The sequence below is a fragment of the Artibeus jamaicensis genome, unplaced genomic scaffold (genome assembly GCF_021234435.1).
Source record: "Artibeus jamaicensis isolate MK-2021 breed Jamaican fruit bat unplaced genomic scaffold, CSHL_Jam_final contig_519, whole genome shotgun sequence".
In the NCBI taxonomy this organism is placed as follows: domain Eukaryota; kingdom Metazoa; phylum Chordata; class Mammalia; order Chiroptera; family Phyllostomidae; genus Artibeus; species Artibeus jamaicensis.
The window spans coordinates 2,347,163-2,360,248 of record NW_026521871.1 but is presented as its reverse complement, the minus strand read 5'-3'; the positions used below and the strand labels follow the sequence as shown (position 1 = coordinate 2,360,248).

Here is a 13,086-nt window from a genome sequence, read left to right as displayed (position 1 = left end):
ACGGATAAGGAAGTTAAGATCTTTTTCTTTCTAAGATATTATCAGATAACTATAGAGGTAGACATTAAACCATATGCATCTCCAGACCATTTTGTGTCCTCAGCTTTGTAAAGGCTTCACTTATCTTCCATCAACTTCATCATCTTTGCCAGAAGGGAAAAACAGAAATAGGGCTCTTAACTTTTTCTAATCTGTTACATTAATTGGAAGCACCAGGCATAATGTGCTGCCTAGTACATACTAGAGGCTCAGGAAATTTTTATTGAATATAAATATTGATCAGATTGGGTGAAAAATAAAAAGGTGACACAGAAAAGCAGTATTAGGTGCTGGGCTCAGCCTACTTCCTATTTTAAAGAAAAGTCTGAGGTCACTAAAGATTTTATTAGCATAGCCCAGCAATTTTCAACCTTTTTCATCTCATGGCACACATGAACTGATGATGAAAATTTTGAGGTACACCCCAAAATATATTTTTTCCTGATCTGACAAAAAAATCGTTATAATTTTGATTAATTCATACCAGATGGCTATTGTTGTGTTGGCTGTTGTAATTATTTATTTGATAGTCAAAAGGAAAAGAGATCAGTGTCCCTAAGTAGTCAGGAATTTGCATGTTTTAAAAATTCTTGTGGCATACTGGTTGAAAATCACTGGCATAGCCTATTTATACAGGCTAAAGGTTGAAATCTGAGGACCTATGGTGAAGGAATTTCCTTTGTGTGTTGCAGGGAATAAACTCTGGTCTTTGCAGTTTAGTTATCTATAGAAATCTGTTTGCTTTCCACTAGGTACCCCCACAGCCCAATAAGCTCCTGGTTCAGTCCTTGTGTTGGGCTGATGGAGAAAAACTGTGTGCATTAATATACAAAGCATAAATTGGAAGGTGCAGCTGCACCTGTTAAGTCATCAGTATTATATTTTAAAGCTAGCTCTGACTGATACTTGTTTTTTTCCTTTAGCTCATGTAATTAAGAGTTGACATAAAGTAAATACCATTTAATGATAATGGGGGAGAAGGCAGGAAACCTGATTGTGTGGGACATCTAACATGCTACATTTAGGGGAGATTTCCTCTCCCTCTCACCAACAACAGAAAAAAATTATTTCTTCTGGAAGAACTTCATTATGATACGGCACTTATTGGCCACATCAAACCTGAAAGGTGCCAGTTAGATGGTAATTTGATAACTATGTATTTTCTTCATGGTTTATCATGCCACAAAATGAAGAGTCTTAAAGAGATAATGATAAATAAAATATACAATATAAATATAAATAAAATACATAATATACATATATGTAGTAAAATAAGTATTACTATAAATATGAACATAAAATATATAATGTAAATATAATAAAATAATATAAAACAAACTGATACAAATACTGATGAGTCTATACTGATATAAATAAATGATCGAATAAGTAAGCAGATAGAATAGACAGGCTTTATATGTTGAAGAATTCCAAATGATTTTTGTGATAATTTCCTGAAAGGAGGTGAAACGTAATTGCCCATTCCTTAAATGGACTGACTGTACATAGTGACTTCCTTCCAAAGAGTACAGTATGGAAGGTGAAAAAATATATATTTAAAGTGGAGAAATCTGCCAAACAGTATTTCAGCCAGATAATTAAGTTAGTGTGAATAGCCATAAATGTGATCTTGATGAGATGTAATGAAAATGGCAGCATTGGGGAGAAGCAGCAGGCTAGAGCAGGGGACTGGGCAGGGACCAGTCTTGTGGGTGAAGCAGTGGCAGCAATGGTAGGGCAGTGGTGGCTCAGCAGGCAGGTTCAGGTTTCTGGGGCCAGCCACGGTCATGATCCTGCTGGAGTTGAACAACTGTGTAATCCAGGAGACGCTCATGCTCAAGTTCCAAAACATGGCCGCCAGTAACAAACCAGAAGCAGAAGTAACATTTGCAGATTCTGATGGTCCTCTATCATATTTCAAATCCTAACGGAGACAAAACAAAAATGATGGTCAGTATTTCTTTGAAATTCTACAAGGAACTTCAGGCATGTGCTGCTGATGAGTTACTAAAGAAAATGTATGGGAGTTACTTGGTAAATCCAGAATCAGGATACAATGTGTCTTTGCTCTACAACCTTCAAAATCTGCCTGCATCCAAGGATTCCATTGTGCACCAGGTTGGCTTGTTGAAATGAAATTGTTTTGTTTCTGTCTGTGAGAAATACTGCCAGTTCCAAGAAGAGGGCAAGGAAGGTGGGAACAGGGCAGTCATCGATTATAGAGATGATGAGACCATGTATGTTGAGTTTTAAAAGGACATAGTCATAGTAGTTTTAAGCACAATGTTTAAATATAACAACAATGGTGCCAATAGGTCATTGGAAAGGTGTTCAATCCAGGAGTTCAAAGAAGGACACAGAGTCAGCCACACAAACCCACAGGTCCTCTTTGGCCACAGGGAACCTCCTCTGGAGCTGAAAGACACCAGTGCTGCTGTGGGTGACAACATCGGCTATTACCTTTGTACTGTTCCCTTGCTATACCAAAGCCAGTGCTCGAGACAATACCATCAACTGGATATACATGTTCCGGGACAGCCTGTACTAGCACATCAAATGCTCTTAAGGCCTGTATTCATATACATATGCAGGCAAAAACATCTGACTTCCTCAAGTTGCTGAACTGCGCAAGCCCAGATGCTGAGAAAAAGATAAATGAAAATAATTACGGGGAAGACCTTTTCATCCATCTAACTCCTGGTAACTAGAAGAGGAAGGAGCTGGCACTTGAAGGCTGGAACACTTGCTACTGGATAATCATAGCTCTCCAATGTTGCACCTCTTCAGTTTCTTAAGGGATTCTCCATTTTGGTTCCATTTAGTACACATTTGAAAAATAATCTGCAGAAATGAGTTGTTCTTGCAAGGACTTCATAGTTACCAAGAATTAAAAGTAAAGGAAAAGAAAAAAGAAAAATCCACTTGATCAACTTAATTCCACTTCTTTATCTTTCCCTCCCTCACTCTCCTTCCCTTCCATCCTCCTTCCAAGCTCTTGCTTTGCAGTATATTACTAATGAGTTACAGAATAATGCAGTCTTCTTTTAAAATATATTTTATTGATTATGCTATTACAGTTGTCCCATTTCCCCCCTTCACTCCCCTCTACCCTGAACACCCCCTCCCACCCATATTCCCCCCTTTAATTAATGTCCATATGTCATACTTATAAAGTTCTTTAGCTTCTACATTTCCCATACTATTCTTACCCTCCCCCTATCTATTTTCTACCTACCATCTGTGCTACTTATTCTCTGTACCTTTTCCCCCTCTCTCCTCCTCCCACTCCCCTGTTGCTAATCCTCAATGTGATCTTCATTTCTGTGGTTTTGTTCCTGTTCTAGTTGTTTGCTTAGTTTGTTTTTGTTTTTGCTTTATGTGTGGTTGTTAATAATTGTGAGTTTGCCGTCATTTTACTGTACACGTTTTTTATCTTCTTTTTCTTAGATAATCTGTCTCTTTAACATTTCATATAATGAGGGCTTGGTGATGATGAACTTCTTTAGCTTGATCTTATCTGAGAAGCACTTTATCTGCCCTTGAATTCTAAATGATAGCTTTGCTGGATAAAGCAGTCTTGGATTCAGGTCCTTACCTTTCCTGACTTGGAATACTTCTTTCCAGCCCTTTCTTACCTGTAAGGTCTCTTTTGAGAAATCAGCTGACATTCTGATGGGAACTCCTTTGTAGGTAACTGTCCCCTTATCTCTTACTGCTTCTAGAATTCTCTCCTTCATTTTAATCTTGGCTAATGTAATTATGATGTGCCTTGGTGTGTTCCTTTTTGGGTCTACCTTCTTTGAGAGACTGTGCTTCCTGGACTTCCTGGAAGTCTGTTGTCTTTGCCACATTGGGGAAGTTCTCCTTCATTATTTGTTCAAATAAGTTTTCCAGTTGTTGCTGTTCCTCTTCCCCTTCTGGTACCCCTATAATTCCGATGTTGGAGCATTTAAAGATGTCCTGGAGGTTACTAAGCCTCTCCTCATTTTTTTGAATTCTTGTTTCTTCATTCTTTTCTGTTTAGTAGTTTCTTTCTTCCTTCTGGTCCACTCCTTTGATTTGAGTCCCAGTTTCCTTCCCATCACTATTGGTTCCCTTTGCATTTTCCTTTATTTCACTCAGCATAGCCTTCATTTTTCCATCTAATTTGCGGCCAAAATCAACCAATTCTATGAGCATCCAGATTACCAGTGTTTTGAACTGTGCATCTGATAGGTTGGCTATCTCTTCATCACTTAGTTGTATTTTTTTCTGGAGCTTTGATCTATTCTTTCATTTAGGGCATTTTTTTTTTGTCCTGACGTGCTTATTACATATGAGGGGTAGAGCCTTAAGTGTTCTCCTGAGGGGGGGGCAACCCACATGGCCGTGTTGTGACACTGTATGTGGGGCAGGGGTCCAAGAGGGAACAATGGCGCTTGCTCCGCTCTCTGCTGGATTTCAGTCACTTCCCCCACTTCCCCAAACAAATTGAGCCCTTCTGGTGCTGATTCCCATGTGGGTGGGTTTGCATACATTCCAGGACCCTGTCGGACTCTCCAACGAACTCTCCTGTGAGGCTGGGAGTTTCTCCCAGCATCTGAACCCCCACAGGTGTTTCTAAGCGGTGCTTTGAGGCTTTATTTCCCTGCTCTGGGACCCTGGGTTGCGGGGTCTGTCTTGTTCCCCAGTTTCGCCTGGTTTATCTGTGCACAAATGGTGGGACCACCTGGTCCCTCCACAATCCGCTGCCTCTCAGGGTCCACCGGCCACCACTTTGCCTCAAGCTCTCTCCATCCCAGCTGCCTGGCTCAGCCCCGCCTACTGGTCTGGATGAATGTGTCTACTTTAACTCCTTGGTTGTTGGACTTCCATACAATTCAATTTTCTGTTGGTACTGGTTGTTTTTGTTTCTAAATCGTTGTCCTTATTTTGGTTGTGTGAGGAGGCACAGTGTGTTTACCTATGCCAACATCTTGGCTGGAAGTCTCCAGAATAATGCAGTCTTAACTTGTTTTCTTCTAAGTATTTGAGTTCCAAACTCCTGTACTTAAAATATGGTTGGGGTCATTAGTAAAGAAAATCTTTGTATCTATAAAAAAAAAGAGAAGAAAATGGCTACCTCTGTGATCTTCCTTCCTAAATCCCATAATCACATTATAATCACAAGAAAACCATTGGACAATTGGAGACTTTCTACAAAATACCGAACTAGTACTCCTTAATACTGTTGTCAAGGTCATCAGAAAGTATAGTGTGGAGAACCTGTCACAGCCTAGAGGAAGAGTAAGGAGACCTGACAGCTAAATATAATGTGGGACCCTAGATGGGATCCTGGAACAGGAAAAAGACATTAGGCAAAAACTAAGGAAATTTGAAATATGGACTTTAGTAATAATGTGACAATATTGGTTCATTAGCTGTGACAAATGTAGTAATTACTAATGTAAGAGGTTAATGATAGGGAAAACCAAGTGCAGGCCATATAGGAACTGTGAATAATGTTAACTTCTTTCTAAACAAAACCATTCTAAAATTAAAAGTTTATTTTTAAAAATGATGGCAAAGACAAGTCTATGTTTCAAGTTTAATTTTCATCATGCTGGTAGCCTGAAGTACTGATAAATAAACCAGTGTTTGGTGTTCTGGCCAGATTATTGTGTAGAAGTGGAGCAGCTCTTCCTTGCTGCTGTCTTGTAAAGCCATGGCAGTTTGCCTGCAGAATCAGAGAACACAGTATTTCTAAATGTTCTCGCATGCAGTTTCCTGTAGCACATCTTTCACCCCTTTGCTTATGCCCAGTAGCAGTCCTGTGAGTGGCATTTGCTGTCCTAGTTAATCAGAGGGTAGGATTAATGAAAAACTCTTCTTTTCCCCTCCTAAGAAGTTTCAATGGGCACTGGAAATGTAGGTCAAATTGCTTCACTGCAGAAAGGAGTGAACAGCAAGGTATGTATGAGTGCTGCCAACCTCTCTTTAGACCCTGAGTCACAAAGAACCAGTGTTGAGCAGCTTAGGTATGAGATACAGGTAGTTCCAGAATGTTTATATATTAATCAGGATTTTAAAAAAAAGATCTTTGTCTAAAGCCCTAGTGAAAATAGCTTACACTGACTTGTTTAATTTGTATCTCCCAGCTTCTAGAATTTTTTTGTCTCTTATTTATTATTGGCATATTGCAGCAGTTTATATTAATTTACCCAGAGAAATGGATTCTAGAAACTGTTGCCATATGTACATTTAAAAAAAAGAACCCTTTTTGGTAGTCATATAGATCTAATTAATATATTTTCCTAATTATATGTAATTATATACTCAATGGAATCTTGATTAGCATATAGAAATCACAAAATATGTTTTTATTTCTCAGTTATGTTTTAGAAATGCTGTCCCATTGTTCTCCATTTTTAATGGCTAAATCTTAGCGATTTTAAGAATAAGAAGTCTCTAAATACATGTTTTTATTTGTATACATTGTATGCTCCCTGCCTTTGTAAGACATTCAGATATTGGCTGCTAGTGTGGTCCCTGTGGCTGACGTGGCCATGAACAGTAAGCATCGTGACTGCAGTACCTACTGTGCTCTACTCCATTTCCACTCTCTTGCCTATGTCAAGATAATTGGTAATTCATCTGTACAAAATGGAAAGTCAGAACATTTATTTATGAAGTTTTGGGTATTATTTAACTGAATACATTATTCTGTAAAATATGTGTATAATACAATGTATTTTTAGGTAATTTTAACTTTTTATTTTGAATTAATTGTAGATTCATGGGGAGTTGCAAAGATAGTACAAAGAGGTCCTGGTTACTCTCTAGTTTCTCCCATTGATTATATCTTACCTAAGTATAGTACAATATCAAAATCGGGAAATTGATATTGGCAGAAAATATGTAATTTTATGTCATTTTATCCTGTGTAGATTCTAGTAACCACTACCATAATCAAGATAGAGAACTATTCCATCACTGCAGAAGTCTCCCCCTTGCTAACCCTATGCAGTCACAGTCATTCTTTTTTTTTTTTTTTTAAGATTTTATTTATTTATCTTTAGAGGGGGGGGAGGGGAGAGAATATGTGCACCTACAACCGGTGATGCGAGTACAGGGCACAGTCATTCTTGTTATCCTCACAGCCCCTAATTCCTGGCAGCTACTAATCTGTTCTCCAACTCTGTAATTTTGTCATTTGGAGAATGTTACATAGATGTGATTTTTTGAGATTGGCTTTTTTGTTCAGCATTTAACAAAGAACTTTACTTTAAAAAACTATGTTAAACATTTTTAAAGAATATTTTTTTCAAAGAAGTTTTTATCCAGAGTTTGATTCACTAATTGTCACACCTATGGTTTTCTAGCTTGAGTGTTCTGTATTCTATGTTGCTATATTTGAACAGCCAATAAAGTTGTATGTGCTGATATAATATCTGATTATAGCATTTACCTTATTGCTTGTTGTGAAGGCTGATACCATGAAGTTAAAGGGAAAATTACCTCAGGAAAAGCCCATCAATGAAGTAGGTATTACAATTGATTACTGAATATGAATGTCTAAATGTGTACTAAAGTATACCAAATAAAGTAAAAGAACTCTTCAAAGAAGAAAGACTTTTGGAACATATTTAAATGAACAGCAATTGAAATATTTACATTAATTAGTTAATGTAAAGATTGTATCACAGAATTGTTATATGTGATCATTATAAAATGTCACCATATGAAAGCCAGTGTCTCTAGCCTGTTTATCAAATTCTTTGAATGTCTTGAGAGTAGAATATGGAGCCCTGTGGGTAGAAGAGGATTGGGAACACACAGCCTCAGAAGGAACAAATCTTTCTCAGATGCCAATGTGTTGTTTTCTAACAAAATATAAAAAACACTCCAGGAGCCGTAGGAGGGCGTGTTCGTGTTTGGCTACAAATAATGATATTAGGGCTCTAGGAAATCCCATGTGGCCAGACCTACAGAACTGAATCCCACAGCACCATTCTGCACTTCACTAGCAGTGAAGGAGGGGGTTTGAGGCCTGGCTCCTATGCTTGCCCAGAATGTATGTTCCTGGAGATTATGTCAGGACAGATTCTTATGAATGGGATCATCTTATAACTGTGTGATTGGCGGTTGGTCTTCATTTGGCTCTGGCTCCTACATTTTTCAGGGGTGTCAAACTCATTTTCACCTGGGGCCACATCAGCCTTGTGGTGGCCTTCAAAGGGCCAAATGTAATTTCAACACCTTAACAGTTAAGGAGTTAGTTACATTTATATAGTCCTAAAATTATTTCGGCCCTTAAAGGGCAACCACGAAGCTGATGTGGCCCCTGGTGAGAGTTAGTTTGACACCTCTGTTTTAGATGGTTTTCCTTTCAGATAGGAATATATTCTTTGTAATTAAAATCAGCTTCTACTTATGGGCTTAACAGCTTTCTATTGATCATCTTTGTTTTATTCAAGCACCATATGATTATATTTATTGGCAACCAGATATCTCTTAGACACTGTTCTAAGTGTTTATGTGTATACTCATACATGTAATTACAGTATTGAAAAATTGCACTAATAATACTCATTAAGTCATGGATCTGAAATAAACAGCACTCTAAGTACTAAGTAACTTAACAAATAGGCCAATTTTCTTGATAGGTTTATTTAAAAGGTCTATTGCTGAAAACACAATGTATCTTTTTATTTATATATATATATATACACATATACATGTATATATATACACACACACATATATATACATATATACACAGACATATATAGTATAATTTTAAAAATATGTAATATGTATAGTAAGTTTCAAAACATTTGTTAATTTGTTTGTTCATGAGGCAATGTGTGAATAATACAGAATCAAGAGACGTAAGGCCTACCCCTTTTTAAAATAGTTTTCTATACAGTTGAGGAAAACAAATTACAAGAAAAATCATCTAACTACAAGAATGAAAACTGCTTAACCTGTCAATGCTATGTGTATAAAAAGGCAACCCATAATTAATTATCAAGTATTTCATATTATAAGAGCTATAAATGTTCAGAGTAGGAAACAGTTATTGATCTCTGATCCTTAATTTTTCTCACCTGCAAAATTTGGTAATACGTATCTCATAATGAGAAATGAATAAAAGATATATGTAAAGACTTAACATAATGCCTGTTACTTACTACACCTTTAATAAGTTTTAGCTGTGCTATTGATGATGAAAATTCTTATGGTAATTGGAGCAACAATAGTACTGTATTGGGGTAGGCTGACTGCTCTTGCTACACAAAACCTCAGTAGCTTAACACAATACACGTTTATTTCTCAGTCAAGTCATAGTTCAGAGTGGATTGTTACGGACACTTACTTCACTCAGTCATTCAGGAGTGAAATTTTGTAGCTCTGTCCACCTCTAAGTGGTTGAAGCCCTCTCTTTTTGACCAGCAGAGAGACTGAAGATGAAGACAATGAGGTTTGCATGGGCCAGGTCTAGAAATGGTAGCCAACCTTTCCGTTCACAATTTAGGACTCCATCACATAAGCTATGCCTCACTGCAATGAATACTGGAAAATTTAGTCTAATTATGTGCTCTGGAAGATAAGGATGTGGATATAGGTGAGCAATGACAATCTCTATCACAAATAATATTTAGAAAGGCTTAATGGAAGAGGAGAGGTTTTTTTCTTGAATCTTTTAGAGAAGTGAAATTTGTAATAGGTTACCCAGCCTGCCTTTAATTGGTGTTATTTAAAAAGGTGGGGTAGAAGAATTTTTTATAAGTTTTTATCTCTATTTTTAATATATTTTATTGATTGTGCTATTCAGTTGTCCCATTTTTTTTCTCCCCTTTATTCCTCTCTGACCTGTACTCCCCCCTTCAGCTTTCCCCCTGCTTAGTTCATGTCCATGGGTCATACATACAAGTTCTTTGGCTTCTCCATTTCCCATACTATTCTTAACCTCCCCTTATTTATTTCGTACCTACCATTTATGCATCTTATTCCCTGTACCTTTTCCCCCATTATCTCCCTTCCCTTGCCCCACTGATAACCCTCCATGTGATCTCTATTTCTGTGAATCTGTTCCTGTTCTAGTTATTTGCTTAGTTCATTTTTGTTTTTCAGATTCAGTTGTTGATAGTTATGAGTTTGTTGTCATTTTACTTTTGTATTTTTGATCTTCTTTTTCTTAAATAAATCCCTTTAAATTTCATGTAATAAGGGCTTGGTGATGATGAACTTCTTCAACTTGACCTTATCTGGGAAGTGCTTTATCTGCCGTTCCATACTAAATGATAACTTTTGCTGGATAGCGTAATCTTGGATGTAGGTCCTTGCCTTTTGTGACTTGGAATACTTCTTTCCAGCTCCTTCTTGCCTGTAAGGTTTCTTTTGAGAAATTAGCTGATAGTCTTATGGGAACTCCTTTGGAGGTAACTCTCTCCTTTTCTCTTGCTGCTTTTAAGATTCTCTCCTCTTTAATCTTGGGTACCTTAATGATGATGTGCCTTTCTGTATGCCTTCTTGGGTCCAACTTCTTTGGGACTCTCTGAGCTTCCTGGAAGTTCTTTTCCTTTGCCAGATTGGGGAAGTTCTTCTTTGTTATTTTTTCAAATAAGTTTTCAATTTCTTGATCTTCCTCTTCTCCTTCTGCCACCCCTATGATTTGGATGTTGGAACATTTAAAGATGTCCTGGAGGTTCCTAAGCCTCTCCGTGTGTGTGTGTGTGTGTGTGTGTGTGTGTGTGTGTGTGTGTGTTTAAGATTTTATTTATTTATTGTTAGAGGGGAAGGGAAGGAGAGAGGGAGAGAAATATCAATGTATGGTTGCCTCTCATGCATCCCCCGCTGGGAACTGGCTTGCAACCCAGGCATGTGCCCTGACTGGGAATCCAACTGCAGTCCTTTGGTTTGCAGGCCCACACTCAATCCACTGAGCTACACCAGCTAGGGTCTTCTCCTCATGTTTTTGAATTCTTGTTTCTTCATTCTGTTCTGGTTGAATGTTTACTTCTTCCTTCTCCAGATTGTTTATCTGACTCCTGGTTTCCTTACTTCACTGTTGGTTCCCTGCATATTGAGCCTTATTTCACTTTGCATAGCCTTCACTTCTTCCTTTATTTTGCAGCTGTACTCAGTCCTTTCTGTGAGCTTCCTGATTACCAGTGTGTTGAACTCTGCATCTAATAAGTTGGCTATCTCCTTGTCACTTAGTTCCTTTTCTGTAGTTTTGCTCTGTCCTTTTATTTGAGCCTTATATCTTTGTCTTAGCACACCTGTTATGTAGTAAGGGGTGGAGTCTTAGGAATTTGCCAGGACAGGCAACCCACATTGTTGCAGTTGTGGGGCTGTATGTGGGTGAGGGGTCCGAGAGGGAACTATGCTGCTTGCTCAGCTCTTGGCCAGCTTTCAGTCACTTCCTCTGCTACCCACCAGCAAATTTGGGCCCTTCTGGTGCTGTTTCATTAGAGGGTGGGTTTGTGTATGTTCTAGGACTCTGAATCTCTCCAAGGAACTCTCCTGTGAGGCTGGGAGTTTTTCCTCCTGCCTCAACCCACACAGGTTTTTTTAGTCAGAGGTTTTTAGGCTTTATTTCCCTGTGTCGGAACCCTGGGTTGGAATCCTGGGTTACGCAATCTGTCTTGCTCTCCAGTTGTTCCATCCGGTTTATCCAAGCCCAAATGTGGAATCGCCTGGTTTGCCAGCCACCACCTTGCCTGGTTTGCCAGCTGCCACCTTGCTGCAGGTCCTTTCTGCCCAGGGTTGCCCGTCTCTGCCTCTCCAATGGGTCTGGATGAATGTTTCTGCTTTAACTCCTTTGTTGTCAGACTTCCATACAGTTCAATTTTCTGGCAGTTGTGGTTATTTTTTGTTTTTAAATTTGCTGTTGTCCTTCTTTTGGTTGTGCGAGGGGGCAAAGTGTATCTACTACCTACACCTCCATCCTGGCCATAAGTCCAGAGTGTTTTTTTCAATGCTGCAAACATTATTCATCAAATGACACATTTAATCCACTAGCCACTGCCTTTACTGTAAGTCATTTAACTACTATAGCCCTCCATTTCCTCACTTACAAAGGTTCGTCATAGAGTTGGGTCGAAGATTAAACAAGATAGTGCATGTAAAGTTCTGTACACAGAGTCTAGCCCAAAGTAAATACTCAGGAAGTAAGTTGTTATTATTGGTAGTCTTATTAATAAATATGGCCCTAGAGGGGAATGCTTACTAGCAGTTCATTTATTTGACATCTTTTTTTAAAAGGATCACCTTAGACTAGCAAAGAATGATTCAGCTGAGGGTATTTATATGAATTTTAGAATTCTGTAACTCCAGGCCAGTAGGAGATTAATGTTCCCCTTGTACAATATTGAAGGAGAAGACTTCTGTACCCGCCCCCCCCCAGGCTTCTCTCCCCTCAGTCAACTTGACAGACTTCATTACCCTATTAAGAGGACAAGAGAACTGCACTTTAATTTACCTCTTACCCCTTCTTCTCCTTCCTCAGAGTTGAGGTTTGTAGGTGAGCTTGGCTGGATAACTGAGAATAAACACCAGAACAGCTAGTTATTGCTCAGACCTAATTGCAAGTCCTTAGCAAGACATGAACATCCCTCCCCAGGCATATGTTAACCTTAGTGGACATAGCTGTCAAAGCCTGTGGTTCCACTTAATTCAATTCTATTCAGTAGGCATATGTTAACACTTAGAATGTCAGGATCTGGGGATACAAGAATGAAATGAAATTTTATAAACATGGCCTCTAAGAAATCTATTTTAGGTGATAGGTGTTGATCTGAAGAGATCATCTGAGTAAGGTTTTCAAGGCTGGAGTTACTTACAAGGTGGAATGAAAGGAGTTTTAGGTAGTGAAAACAGTAGTTGTGGAGGAATAGAGGTAGGGATTGCTGTGGCTGACAGTGGAAGAAATGATTTTAAGCCCAGGTCTGCACTGTCCCGCTTCTGCCCCTTATTGGCCTTATCTCACAAGCCTCAGTTTTCTTTTGTTAAAGGTGTGTAGTAATAGTTCCTGTATCACAAACCTGAGAGGATTAAGTGAGATGATAGGCACATAATAAG

The 13,086-nt window shown here is 38.4% G+C and overlaps 1 protein-coding gene and 1 pseudogene across 5 annotated transcripts in view; both read left to right on the top strand.

Moving 5' to 3' along the window:
• ATXN7 (ataxin 7) overlaps positions 1-13,086 on the top strand; it is a 151,750-nt gene that overhangs the window by 20,341 nt on the left and 118,323 nt on the right. The window lies entirely within an intron of this gene.
• On the top strand, positions 1,703-2,733 carry LOC119042415 (actin-related protein 2/3 complex subunit 2-like; annotated as a pseudogene).